This window comes from Chinchilla lanigera, unplaced genomic scaffold (assembly GCF_000276665.1).
Source record: "Chinchilla lanigera isolate Chin_1 unplaced genomic scaffold, ChiLan1.0 scaffold00078, whole genome shotgun sequence".
NCBI classification, from domain to species: Eukaryota; Metazoa; Chordata; class Mammalia; order Rodentia; family Chinchillidae; genus Chinchilla; species Chinchilla lanigera.
In genome coordinates, this window is record NW_004955479.1 from 8937898 (window position 1) to 8950553 (window position 12656).

Consider the following 12656-nt stretch of genomic DNA (forward strand, 5'->3'; position numbering starts at 1 on the left):
AATTTCTCTCAGTCTGTTTGTTGTTTGTGCATAGGAATGCTATTGATTTTTGGGTGTTGACTTTGTATCCAGCTACACTGCTGAATTGGTTGATTAATTCAAGGAGTCTTCTTGTGGAGTTTTTGGAATCTTCCATGTAAAGTATCATGTCATTTATAAGTAGTGATAGTCTTACTTCTTCCTTTCCTATCCTTATTCCTTTTATTTCTCTCTCTTGTCTAATTGCTCTGGATAATGGTTCCAGAACTATGTTGAACAGGAGTGGTAACAGCAGACATCCTTGTCTTGTTCCTGATTTTAAAGTAAAAGCTTTCAGTTTTTGTCCATTTAGTATGATGTTGACTGTTGGTTTGTCGTAGATGGCTTTGATCAGGTTAGTAAAGACCATCTATTCCTATTTTCTGTAGAGTTTTTATCATGAATGCATGTTGGACTTTGTCGAAAGCTTTTTCTGCATCTATTGAGATGACCATATGGTTTTTGTCTTTGGCTCTGTTCATATGATGTATAACATTAATTCGTTTGCAAATATTGAACCAGCCCTGCATTCCTCGAATGAATCTGACTTGGTCGTGATGTATGATTTTCTTGATGATTTGCTGCATTCTGTTTGCTAGTATTTTATTGAGTACCTTTGCATCTATATTCATTAGGGAGATTGGTCTGTAGTTATCTTTCTTGGTTGGGTCTTTCTCTGGTTTTGATATCCATATGGTATTTGCCTCCAGAAATGAGTTAGGAAGAATTGCTTCCTTTTCAATTTCATTGAAGAGTTTGAGGAGTGTTGGTATTAAATCTTCTCTGAATTTCTTGTAAAATTCTGCTGTGAATCTATCAGGGACTGGGCTTTTCTTTGTTGCTAAGTTTTTAATCACTTTTTCAATCTCATTAATTGATATTGGGTTGTTCAGGATTTTCATATCTTCTTGACTCAACCTTGGTAATTCATACATATCTAGGAATCTGTCCATTTCTTCTCAGTTTTCTATCCTATGGGAGTTAGATTTTCAAAGTAGGTATTAATGATCTTCTGAATTTCTGTGGAATCTGTAGTAATTTCATCCTTTTCATTCCTTACTGCATGAATTTGAGTTCTTTCCTTCCTTTTTTTGATAAGGTTGGCTAGGCATTTATCAATTTTATTTATGCTTTCAAAGAACCAACTCTTTATTTCATTTATTTTTGGTAGGGTTTTCTTCATCTCAATTGCATTAATTTCTGCTCAGATCTTTACAATCTCCTCCCTTCTTTGGGCTTTGGGCTTGATTTGTTCTTCTTTTTCTAAAAGTTTGAGGTGCAGCATTAGGCTATTTATTTGTTCTCTTTCTGTTTTCCTTATATGTGAGTTCACTGCTATAAATTTCCCTCTGAGGACTGCTTTCATTGCATCCCACAGATTCCGGTAAGTTGTATTTATATTTTCATTTGATTGTAGGTATTTTTTAATTTCTTCTTTAATTTCTTCTGTGACCCAATGGCTGTTCAGGAGGTTGTTGTTTAATTTCCAAGTGTATGTGGAGTTTTTGGAGTTCGTTTTGTCATTTATTTCCAATTTCATTGCATTGTGGTCAGATAATATGCAAGGGATAATTTCAGTTCTTTTGCATTTTGGAAGGTATGCTCTATGGGCTAGAATGTGGTCTATTTTAGAGAAAGTCCCATGTGCAGCTAAGAAAAATGTGTATTCTGATATTGTGGGGTGGAACACTGTATATATCTACTAAGTCCATTTGTTCACAGCTTTGGTTCAGATCTGTTATTTCCTTGCCGATTTTTTGTCCAGTTGACCTATCTCTTTGTGTCAAAGGAGTATTAATGTCCCTATTACAATAGTGTTATTAATTATATGGGTTTTCATGTCTGTTAAGATTTGTCTTATATAGTTTGGTGCTCCAGTATTTGGTGCATACATGTTTATGATTGTTATCTCATCCTCTTGCAGTTGTCCCCTAAAAGGTATGTAGTAACATTTCTTACCTCTTTTGATCGTTGTCAATTTGAAGTTTACATTGTCTGCAAACAGAATAGCTACACCTGCTTTTTTCTGGGTTCCTGTTGCATGGAGGATTGTTTTCCATCCTTTGACTTTCAGTCTATGAATTTCCTTTTGAGGAAAATGTTGTTTCCTATATACAGTATATCATTGGATTTTGTTTCTTAATCCACTCTGCCAGTCTGTTTCTTCTGACTGGTGAATTGAGGCCATTTACATTTATGGTTATAACCAATATGTGTTGACTTATCATTGTCATGTTATTTACTTGCTGTCAGTTTCCTACTTTTCCTATCTGTTTAATTGCTTGCTCTTCTTGACAGTTCCTTTCTGTTCTTGAAGTTGTCGTCATTTTTTTCTCTGTCTAGAATATCTTTTAGTGCTCTTTGCAACAATGGTTTGGCACTCATGAAGTTCTTCAGTTGTTGTTTGTCATGGAAATATTTTATTTCTTCATTGAATCTGAAAGAGAGTTTGGCACATCAGTCTTAGTTGGAAGCTATTTTGTCTCAGGACCTGTAATACTTCACTCCAAGCTCTTCTCGATTTGATTGTTTGTGTTGAGAAGTCTGCTGTTACCCTGATGGGCTTTCTTTTATAAGTAATCTCTTTTCTCTAGCAGCTTTTAATATTCTGTTAAGATCTGGGATCTTGACTATTATATGTCTGGGTGTAGTTTTACTTTGGTTATGGTTAGTTGGAGTTCTATATGCCTCATTTACCTGTATATCAGGTTCTGTTTCCATACTTTAGAAATTTTCTGCTATTATTTCTGCAAATATTCTTTTTATGTCGTTTGTGTTGCCTCCTGCTGTTTCCTTGACTTGTATTAGTCCTACATTATACCTCTTTGCCTCGTCGTGCAGCTGTTGAATTGATTTTTCCTGGTTCCTTGTTGATTTTAAGAGATCCTTTCTTTCACAGTCGCTAGCTGCCATGCTGCCTTCAAAATCTGAAATTCTATCTTCGGCTTCATTCAAGCAGTTTTGGGAGCTTTTAATGGAAGCTTTCATTTCCTGGGTATCTCTCTGAATCTGGTTCATGCGTTCTAAGTCCTTTCTATATTTTTCATTTAACATTTCTGTCCATTGCCTATGTTCTTCTGTTTTCTTTTTCTTTTAGTTTTTTTGTTTTGTTTTGTTTTGTTTTGTTTTGTTTTGTTTTTTTTCTGGTACCAGGAGTTGAACTCATGACCTCGCGCTTGCCAAGCAGGCGCTGTGCCGCTGAGCTAAATCCCCAGCTCCATTCCTGTATTTTCTTATATGTTTCTTCTTCAAATGTCCTGACCAGTTCTTTCACTATTATTGTCATTTCATTTTTTGCCTGAGAGATTATTTCTGATCTGATCTCTTCTATGGCCTGATGGAGTTGTTTCTTTACTTCCATAACAATCATTTCAGCAGTTTCAGGTGTGTGTTTCAAGTTCTATGTCGATGTCTCCTGGACTTTTCTGAGTTGGGTGGAGTTCTGAGATTGTGTTTTAGTCCTTCATCTTGTCATGTTTGATACTAGATGCAGAAAGCTCAGTCTCCCTCTTCCCTGGCAGCTCAGCAAAGGCTGCAAGTGTCCCTAGTTTTCCTGGTGGTCAGGCTTGCCCTTCAGTGTCCGCTGAGATACACTGCTTAGTTTGGGGTTTTCTGGCCGATGGTGAAGTGTTTCTAGTTCTCCCAGGTCTCAGATGCGGACTGTGATGTCAGCTGATGTCAGTCCATCTGATCCAGCATCCCCTCACAGTTCAGGCACACATATGACCCAGAATCAGGTTGCACTGGTGGTGCAATCCCCAACCAGTGGGCCTGTGTCCCCAGGCAGTTCAGGGTACAGGCAAAGCCAGACACAAACTGCAGGGTCAGCAGTTTGTGGACCACCTGATTCTGTGTCTCCAGGCAGTTCAGGACGTGCACAGGAGCTAGATGTGGGCTGCACTGACAGAGATCACAGACTGCCCATGTCTGTGACCTCCACAAGCAAAGCCCAAACCCGAACCATGGTGTCAACAGCTTGTGGAGCACCCGCTCCAGTACCTCACTGGACGCTGGGCACTCACAGAGAGGGCCCACATGCGAATCCTGGTGAGAGCAGTTTGCAGGCCTTCTGAGTGAGGAACTCCAGTCTGCACCAGGCACACAGAGGGCAGAGACTCAGACCAGGAACTTATTTTCAAAAAAGTAAATTTCTATATCCTTCCCCCACCCCATCTCTTTTCATCATATTCTTCAGGTGGTTCTGATGCACACTAGAACTTGAGGATCACTGATGTAAACAGTTCTTGACCGCCATAATACAAATCAAATTATATGTCCATTTATGGCAAATTAATCATTTAATCTTTATTATGATTGAAATTATAATTATGATTGTAAGTAATAGCAAGGCATGAAATGGACAAGCTTTCAATTTCTGTAGCACATCCTAGCTCTTTTTCCTCCTGGACTCCTGTCTCTCCTTCATACTTTTATGAAGGATCCTTAATTCCATTCCTTCTGAGAAGCCTTTACCAGCGGTTGGCCAATTTTATGTGAAATCATCTTGAGATGCATTGCTTGCTTGATTTGGCTCCTCTGCAATGCCAGGTGGCTGAGTAGGTCTGAGAGCTGAGCCTCTATTAGGTATATCCCTATCCTGCTTTTGTTATAATCCTTGGAAATCTCTTAGGAGGATGATAATTCAAATAATTAATCACTGATACACCAATGCCCAGAGTTTTATAGCTGCTTGTGAAGGGAAAATCCACTTCATAGCTTGCTTTCATTTGCAGGATTCTGTGCATCTCAATTTCTTTTTAAGTCCCTTGTGCATTTCTGTTTTATCTTAAGCTGTCTCTGATTCCCCCTTCCTGCTTTGTGCCCAGAAGTTGAGAAGGATTATTTCCCATTCCTCTTACTTTGCTATCAGGTTCCAAGAGCCATATCTCTAGAGGATGACAGTGGATCTTTTCCAGTACCAAGTCAAGGTAGCTCACATTGAGAAGCCATTTTTCAAACTGTATGTCAAAGAACTATTGCTTATCACTCAATCAGAAGACATATTTACATTTCCTATGACAGAATTTGCCATGTCACAGTAACAAATGTTTTGTTAAGGGTGTTAGGGGTAATAATAAAAATCCATAGTGTAGTGGTGATTTGGGTGAACAAGTATGTAAGTGCAAATATAATTGTGGAAGTAGAGGTGCATGTATGTGACAAGAATATATAAGGAAAAGACTATCCAAAGTCACTGGAAGTCCACAAACAAGAGTCCAGGGGGCAGAGCACGTTTGATCTGGTTTGCTTCATGAAAGAGAAATGCAAAAGAAATACAGCCCCATTCCCTTGTCTTATGACAATGGTGGCGAGCGTATGGTACTCCTGCCACAGTGGGGTGTATGTCATTGAAAATGCTAAAAGGTTCACCCTCACTACCTTACAACACATAGCAATTCCATTTCAATGAATTTATCCTAAGGAAATAACTAGCACAGTACCCATCAGTTTATCTAAAAGTTATTCCCAGTGATGTTATTTATAATAGTGGGAATATTGTAGTCACAGAAATATGGAGCAATAGGGGATTGATTAAATTATGAAACATGCATCCATCTGATGGATTTACTGTGCAGCTATTAAAAGTGACATAAAGAAATTAATGACACAGGGAAATGTTCATTTAGCTATTGTTTCAAGTGAAGAAATGAGCCTACAGAACTTTCTGTACAGTGATACCATTTTTTAAAAGTAGAAGTGGGTGGGTATGTGTGTGTAAACCGTCAGAAAATATTAAGGGAGATTTTGTCTTGGAATAGGCTAATGAATCATTGTTTCCTGTAAATTTTTTCTGACGGACTTTATGATCAAGACAGCAAAAACTATTAAAAACAATGTCAGTATGGCAGTTCTAAATAATCTCACCTTGAAGAGGCTGTTAAACTGCTAATGATTATTTCTGCCCAACACTAATACTGCTGTGATCCTAATCTGGGACCAGTAGTGGTTGTAAGTTATTCTCTTCCGTGAGCTCGTCACGCTCTTCTACTTTTCCTGCCACTGCAGACCCGTGGTCACACCCAGCACAGTAGCATGTGTCTTCATTGCGTCCTTATTCTAGTTTTAGAGGAGAGGGTGACCTGGAGTTCTTCGTTGTTTGCTTCACTGCCTCATAAGACCTCCTGACTCATTAGTCCGTCCTGTCTCCCTCGTCTGTGGGACTCAATTTCCTCATTTCCAGTGTGTGTGCTCTCCATCTTTTCTGTCTTTCTTATCAGTAATTCTCATTTTTGTTGAAAATGCAGCTGCATAATCTTAGCACCCCCACCAACCACTCTGCACCTGTGCCTGCTCTGCGTCTTGTTTTCTGAGTGGCAGGGCCCTGTTGCTTCCTCCAGGTGCCCAGGAACCAGTAGAAAAGCCGGCGGAATCATTTATCGCTGCCATATTTCAGCGTGAGATCTGTGTTTGGTTCACATTGAAACACCACATTCATCTCTGTGCCCTGAAACAGTGAAGATTGCTTTGAAAATTTAGCAGGTTATTTATTCGTACTTCTGATTTTTAACCTTTTCCGTGAGAATTACTTTCCTTTCTCCTGAGTCATTTATACTTCGCTGTCGGGCAGGAGTTCCTACAGTCCTGCCTTGTGGTTCTGTTTTATTGTTTACGGTCGCCAGAGCCGTGCTCCCACTCACTGATCGCTCAGACTCTCGCCCATCTCCTCGAGTTCCAGGAGACTCCGTGGGGATGCAGCACTTGGTTCTCTGTGCTCATTTGCTTCATTTCCAGCTCTCAGGCTAGACTTTACCTCCTGTGCCCCAGAGCATAGATGTGAAACTGCATGTTCAAGAGAGCCAGCAAGCCTCATTCAGGTGCCCGACACTCACCATGGCATTGTCCAAGTCTCTAGTTTGAAATAGTTTCAGCATTCTGTATTAGGTTATCACTTACCAGTCATTTGTTTGTTCAGCTTTCCCAGGCATGCTTTAATTGAACTAGATAGCTCTATGTTTATATAATAGTGAGAACATAGCTCTGTGCTAAATACCATACAGGATAGCAAGAACAAAGTCTAACCTTTTTAAGGGCTTGCAGTCCAACGGCAGAGATAACGATTAACATATGACACCATTTGGAAGTTGTATGCTGCAGTTTACAGCTGCATACAGAGCTGATACATGGACACCCAAACACATTCATGTGTATATTTACTGCCATTTCAAAAGAACCCATTGGCATTCTCCAGATCCTAACTGTAGCTCGCCTAGGGGACCCCAGCTTCAGAATTCCTGAAGCTATTTTGTGACTGTGGTGAAATGGTGGCTACAGATAGTATTTTTTTTTTTCATTCTTTATTGTGCACCTAAAAAAGACAGATAGGATCAAGTAGAAGCAAGTCTCAGGGAGACACATTTGCGTGTAGGTGGTGTAGAGAAAATGGGCCTCATTGGATTAAAGGGAGTAATATGGAAATCACATGAAGACATAAACTAGGACCACACGGTATAGACCTATGAAAGTGAAGCACCTGAGTTTCTACTTGGTTTCCCGGATGGTAGTATTCATTTTGAATCTAGGTAGTGAACAAAATGACAGAGTAGGTTTTTATTCAGAAGTCATGTGGCAGTGGTATGTAACGTTGAATCAGTCATCAGGGTGTGCAGAATCAAAAAGGACTGAGTAAACTTCCCTAAAACATTCCTGAAGTAAATTGTTTGAGGGCCTGGGCCTTGAGGGTTATAACTGGGCAAAGCGAGCACTGTTGGGCAGGAAGAGAGCCCTCAGTGTAAGGGGTAAAGCAAAAGCAGTTATGGAACACATTGGTCTTTCGTTACAGGAAGGCACTGTTAAGGGAAATTAGAGCTGAGGCGGCATGTTCAGGGGCTCCCCACCGCGCAGCACCACAGCCTCCCTCGCCTCAATATCTCGCCGTTGCCTCTCTGTCATATGCCGTTTCAACTCTCCATTACTTTGTTGTCTTTAGATCCTTTTATGTATGAAAAGACTTCTTTTTGTGAAATGGTTGAAAGCTCCTGCTCTCTAGGAAAATTCACATACTGTATATACTCCATGGTGGTTTGTCAGTATTCCTGTGTCTTAACTGAAGAGCACTTTTCTCCCCAAGTTAAGAATCCTGATGTGAGGGCCAGAGATTTAGCTTGAGGCACAGCACCTGCCTGGCAAGCACAAGGTCCTGAGTTTGATTCCCTGTACTCCCCCTCCCCCAAATCCTGATGTGTCAACCATTTCATGACTGTGATAAGATTGGATCTAACCCTAAATCCTTTGAATTTGTTAGTACATGCACAAAAATACTTGTTCATAATTACAGTCTACTGGTAGTGCATTGCTAATGAGATTACCTTGTGATTGGCCTGCTCCAGATTAGATGGGGGTTGGGGGCTGATCTCTGACTTAAGGAGGGTTGGTGCTTAGGAATTTCTGCAGGAACTGGGGAGCCTGAAACCTAAGAACAAACCACGCTCCTGTGCGTGAAAGCTGTGTGAGATTGTACTGGGTGTCTTAGGCCGTGGGAGTGACGGTTGCTATGACCCTGCTCATTTGCCTTTGCAATATTGGAGTTGATTGTCTAGTCCTAGGCATCCAGGATTTTGGCTTTTCTGAGCCACACTGAGTGAACAGGGATTGTCTTGGCCTATATATAAAGAATATAATAGAGTTCATGTATATAAGTAACAAAACTTCCTTTTTTATATATTGTAAATTACCAAGTTATGTCATGAACTAACACAAGCCCAACTTGAATAATTAAGAAAACTTACATATGTGCTCAATAACAAGGAGCGCTTGTCTTCACAGGCGCACACTCACGTAGGTATTATCGGTAATATCTGCATTTTGCTCACTAAGTGTCACAAATACATGTGACGTCTGATACACATGGATTTCAGTTTGACTTACTGTGTGTGGTGGGCACAGGAGGCTGAGTTAGCGCGGCACTGCACCTCCCCAAAACAACATTTCCTTGCCACCTGTGCAGTCCATGCTGAAGCACTGCACAGTTGAGTCATGGGAAATACCACCAAATCCCATGTTGTATTAATAGTCACGGTCTGTGCGGCAGCATTACTGGCTCTCTAGGGCCAGATTGGGCATACTTGTTAGCGGGAGGGCGGTAGTACTAATACATTGCAAATTTTAAACTTTACCATTAGACAAAGACTTTTCCAGTGATCTGGATGGAGGTCACTCAGCACTGTCCACCGAGCAGCCCTGTGGGTCCTGGCGGAAACCTAGAAGGCTGCCTTGTTGCCCCTTTGCACATACTCAGACCTATACTAACTTTTCCTGGCCAGTGAAGGGTTTGGTCTGTTCTTATGCGCTGTTGCATCTTGGAGAAGCGAGCTTCCAGGAGGAGCAGGCGGTGCTCTGCCCCGCCACTGCTTTTCTCCCACCTGGCCTGAGCACCAGCCTGCCTTTGTGAGGAAGCAGCTATTAAACACACGCAGCAGGAGAAGTTGAGAAGTCAGGAGTTTTGTTCCTTGCCTAATGAAAAGGGATGTGGAGATGTGCTTGTGGCCTGCAGCATGAGACAGTGTGGAGAGGGAGGGCGTTAGTGGGTTCAGTGGAACAAGGATTGGTGAAAGCAGACCTGAACTCTACTCCCAGCCAGCGTCACAGAGATATACTGAGCCCCTTCTGGGAAGTGGCTTGTGAGCTGCAGGCAGAGCTGCACCAGGAAGGCAGCACGCCTTGGTTTCGGTAGGGCCTGGAGCTGGTTTGATTCCATGTATTCAGCTTTCCATAGGCAGGCCTGTTGTGTATTCTCAGCGTCCTGAGGAAGACGCATGCTCCCTTGCCAAGAGCAGGGCAGGGTGGCTGCCTCTCTTGGCTTTTGTTCCTGTCCACTACGAGTGCATGACTGAATCTCTCCTCCGAGCAGTTCTCCTAGATTCTCGGTTGAGGAGCCGCTCTTGCTGTGGCATCAACCTCATGTCAGGCCGAGGCAGGTTTGCCCGCGGTGGCTCAATGAGGGTCACCTGCAGCGCGGCGGGGGCAAGAACCACAGCCTGTCGGCACCCGGAAGGAAAAGTGGCTCACGGGGCTCATTTCTCACAGATGCCTCTGGCTTTGTATTGCCTCCTGAATGGCACAGTTTGAACTTGATTAATTACCTATTGTACACTATCAATATTCCTTCTCTTGTTAAGAACTAACAAAACCAGAACTGTTTCTCAGTTTATATATGACAGTACAATGCCACTCTCTTGCTATTTCTGCCAGAAATTGATGTAATTTAGCAATCATATCTTAAGTGAGAAAACACCGTCAATGAAGGTTTTCCAGAATTAATGCCTGAATACAAGTAAGCATCTGATAATTTGCTTTTTAGGAAAAAGGCGCAGCGTAAGTGAAGTGTTTTTAAGAACACTGAGGTGTACTCTCTGTAAAGTCTGTTGTTTTAAATGTCACATTTCCCACACTTCCTTGTCTGGGCCGTTGTTTTCCCTTGTTTTCCCCTGTGGTAGCGTGTCTCGTCTTGGTTAAGTCCTGTCTCTGCTTATGGCGCAAAGCCTCTTTATAGCCACAGGGAGAAAGCAGAATTTTAGTTTACCACCTCCTGCTTTTTTGCCTCAAGGACCTTGGCTTTCTAACTTACTGCTCAAGCCTTGTGCTTTCTTCCTCTTGGCCGTGAGCTGTTCCCTAGCCCCAGGAAAGGCCACGAGTTCAGCAGTGCTCTAACATGAACCTGCCTACTCACAGGGCAGATCCCATTTATTTTGGTTGTCCTTGTTGTTAGAGGATAAGGCTGTAAGCATTTAGTGCCCCAGAGGACCCGCAGAAAGCTTAGCAGGCCGCTTGATGCAGGAGGTGGGGTCCAGCCGGGTGGCAGCGATTCCACCCGGCCATCTGAAAGCCGCCCCTTCCAGTTTAGGGCTGCAGAGTCAGCAGAGCCTGCTGGTGGCTGGAGGAGGGTGTAGAGATAGGGCACCTGCAAGGTGTAGGCAGGCCTTGGGAAAGGAGAGGGCCGGCTCATTGGGTTCTGGCCACTGGCATTTATCAAAACTACCCAGTCTGCTTAGTTCCAAATCCTGAGGGCCTGGGCACACCGTGATAGTCAGCCCTGGTCAGTGGCTATCAGCAGGGTCTCTGAATGGTAAATCATACTGAATGGTGAAGGGAAATATTTTGACCCATTTTTAATTTCTAAAGCTGAAGCCCTTTATTCACTTTCAGGAGGAACCATTGCATTCAGAAATTTGTAAATACTTTCTTTAGCTTAACATTCAGATCAGAGAGTGCAGACGTGACTTTTTCTTACTCTGTACTTACTTTCATTGTGGAATGGGAAATAGATAATATGGAAAGCTTTTGTTTGTTGGGTTTTTGTTTGTTTGTTTGTTCGTTTGAGACAGCCTGATCTTCAGCTCATTGTGTAACCAGGTTAGCCTTGGACTCGCAGAGATCCTCCTGTCTCAGCCTTCCTGAGTGCTGGGATTACAGGCGTGTGCCACCACGCCCAGTTTGTTTGCTGTTTCTGGACCAGAAACATTTCAGATCGTGTATGAGTGTCAGATCCCCAGGATGGAGGCTGGTCTGTGGATGGTAAAAGCCCAAGCAGCTTAGAAATACGGCCATTGCAGATACAGGGAGCAGCACCCACCCAGCTGGGTTTGTGTGGGTTTGGTTTAGGCAGTTGTGTCCAAGGAGAGGGAGGAAAATGGAAAAGAAATAAGATGAGTTATGTGCTTGAACAAACTCCCCACAATGAATGTAATCATTATGTATTGCAAACGTACTAATAAAAATAAAAAATTTTAAAATATGTTATACAAGCTGGGCATGGTAGCCCATGCCTGAAATCCTAGCATTCCAGCACTCAGAGGCTGAGGCAAGAGGATCTCTGTGAGTTGGAGGCCAGCCTGGGCTATATAGCGAGATAGTTTCAAAAAGCAAAACAAAACAAACCAAAAAAAGCTGTGTCCTGAGTGGAAAGCTTACAGAGGAGGCTCCTTACTCCTGCCTTTTTGTTACAGTTAAAAGAGCTAGCCTACAGGGTAAGAACACCTCTAACTCTCTGTCTCTGTCTCTGTCTCTGACTTCTTCCCTGCTGGTGCCTGCAAACTGGCTTTATCCACAAGGCTTTGCCCAATCGTGTAGGACTTAGAGATTTACCAGAGAGCTTTCCTTATTCCTCCAGTGATCATACCCAGTCACTTAGGCCTCTGTCCCTGAAGCTATCTCTCAAAGGATTAGGAGATAAAAGGTGAGAGATTGGAGTAAACCAACCTGTGGTCAAATGTGTTGCAGGTGCCAGAGTCCCCTGGTAAATCTCCTGTTATTACAACCGGAAACCAATTGCAAATGAGGCTTAATGTCAGTTATGTAGCATTTGCTAATTTTTTTCCAACTGTTAAATGACTTCTGCTTACGATATTGCTTCATTGAGGGCAACTTATCTTTTTACCTGGAAGGAACTTATTTCCATTAGAATTGGAACACTAGCTACATATTTTGCATTTAAAATGTTTCATGTGATTAAATGCTGAAAGAAACATTATTACTTCTGTTTCATAGGAGTGTGCTCTTTCAGCTGATTCTTCTTTTGTGCCTGGAACAATGCCTTTAATTTGGAAACAAGTGAGGGAGCTCTCTGATTACCAGGCACACTGTTAGCCTAAACTGGCAGCCAAGTACTGGAAACTGGGCTCCAGAAAAACACAGCCTTACCG

General features: G+C 42.2%; 1 protein-coding gene across 1 annotated transcript in view; it reads left to right on the forward strand.

The window, feature by feature from the left end:
• The window catches only part of Snd1 (staphylococcal nuclease and tudor domain containing 1), a 431831-nt gene that overhangs the window by 245224 nt on the left and 173951 nt on the right, over positions 1–12656 (forward strand). The gene's annotated exons all lie outside the window — the stretch shown is intronic.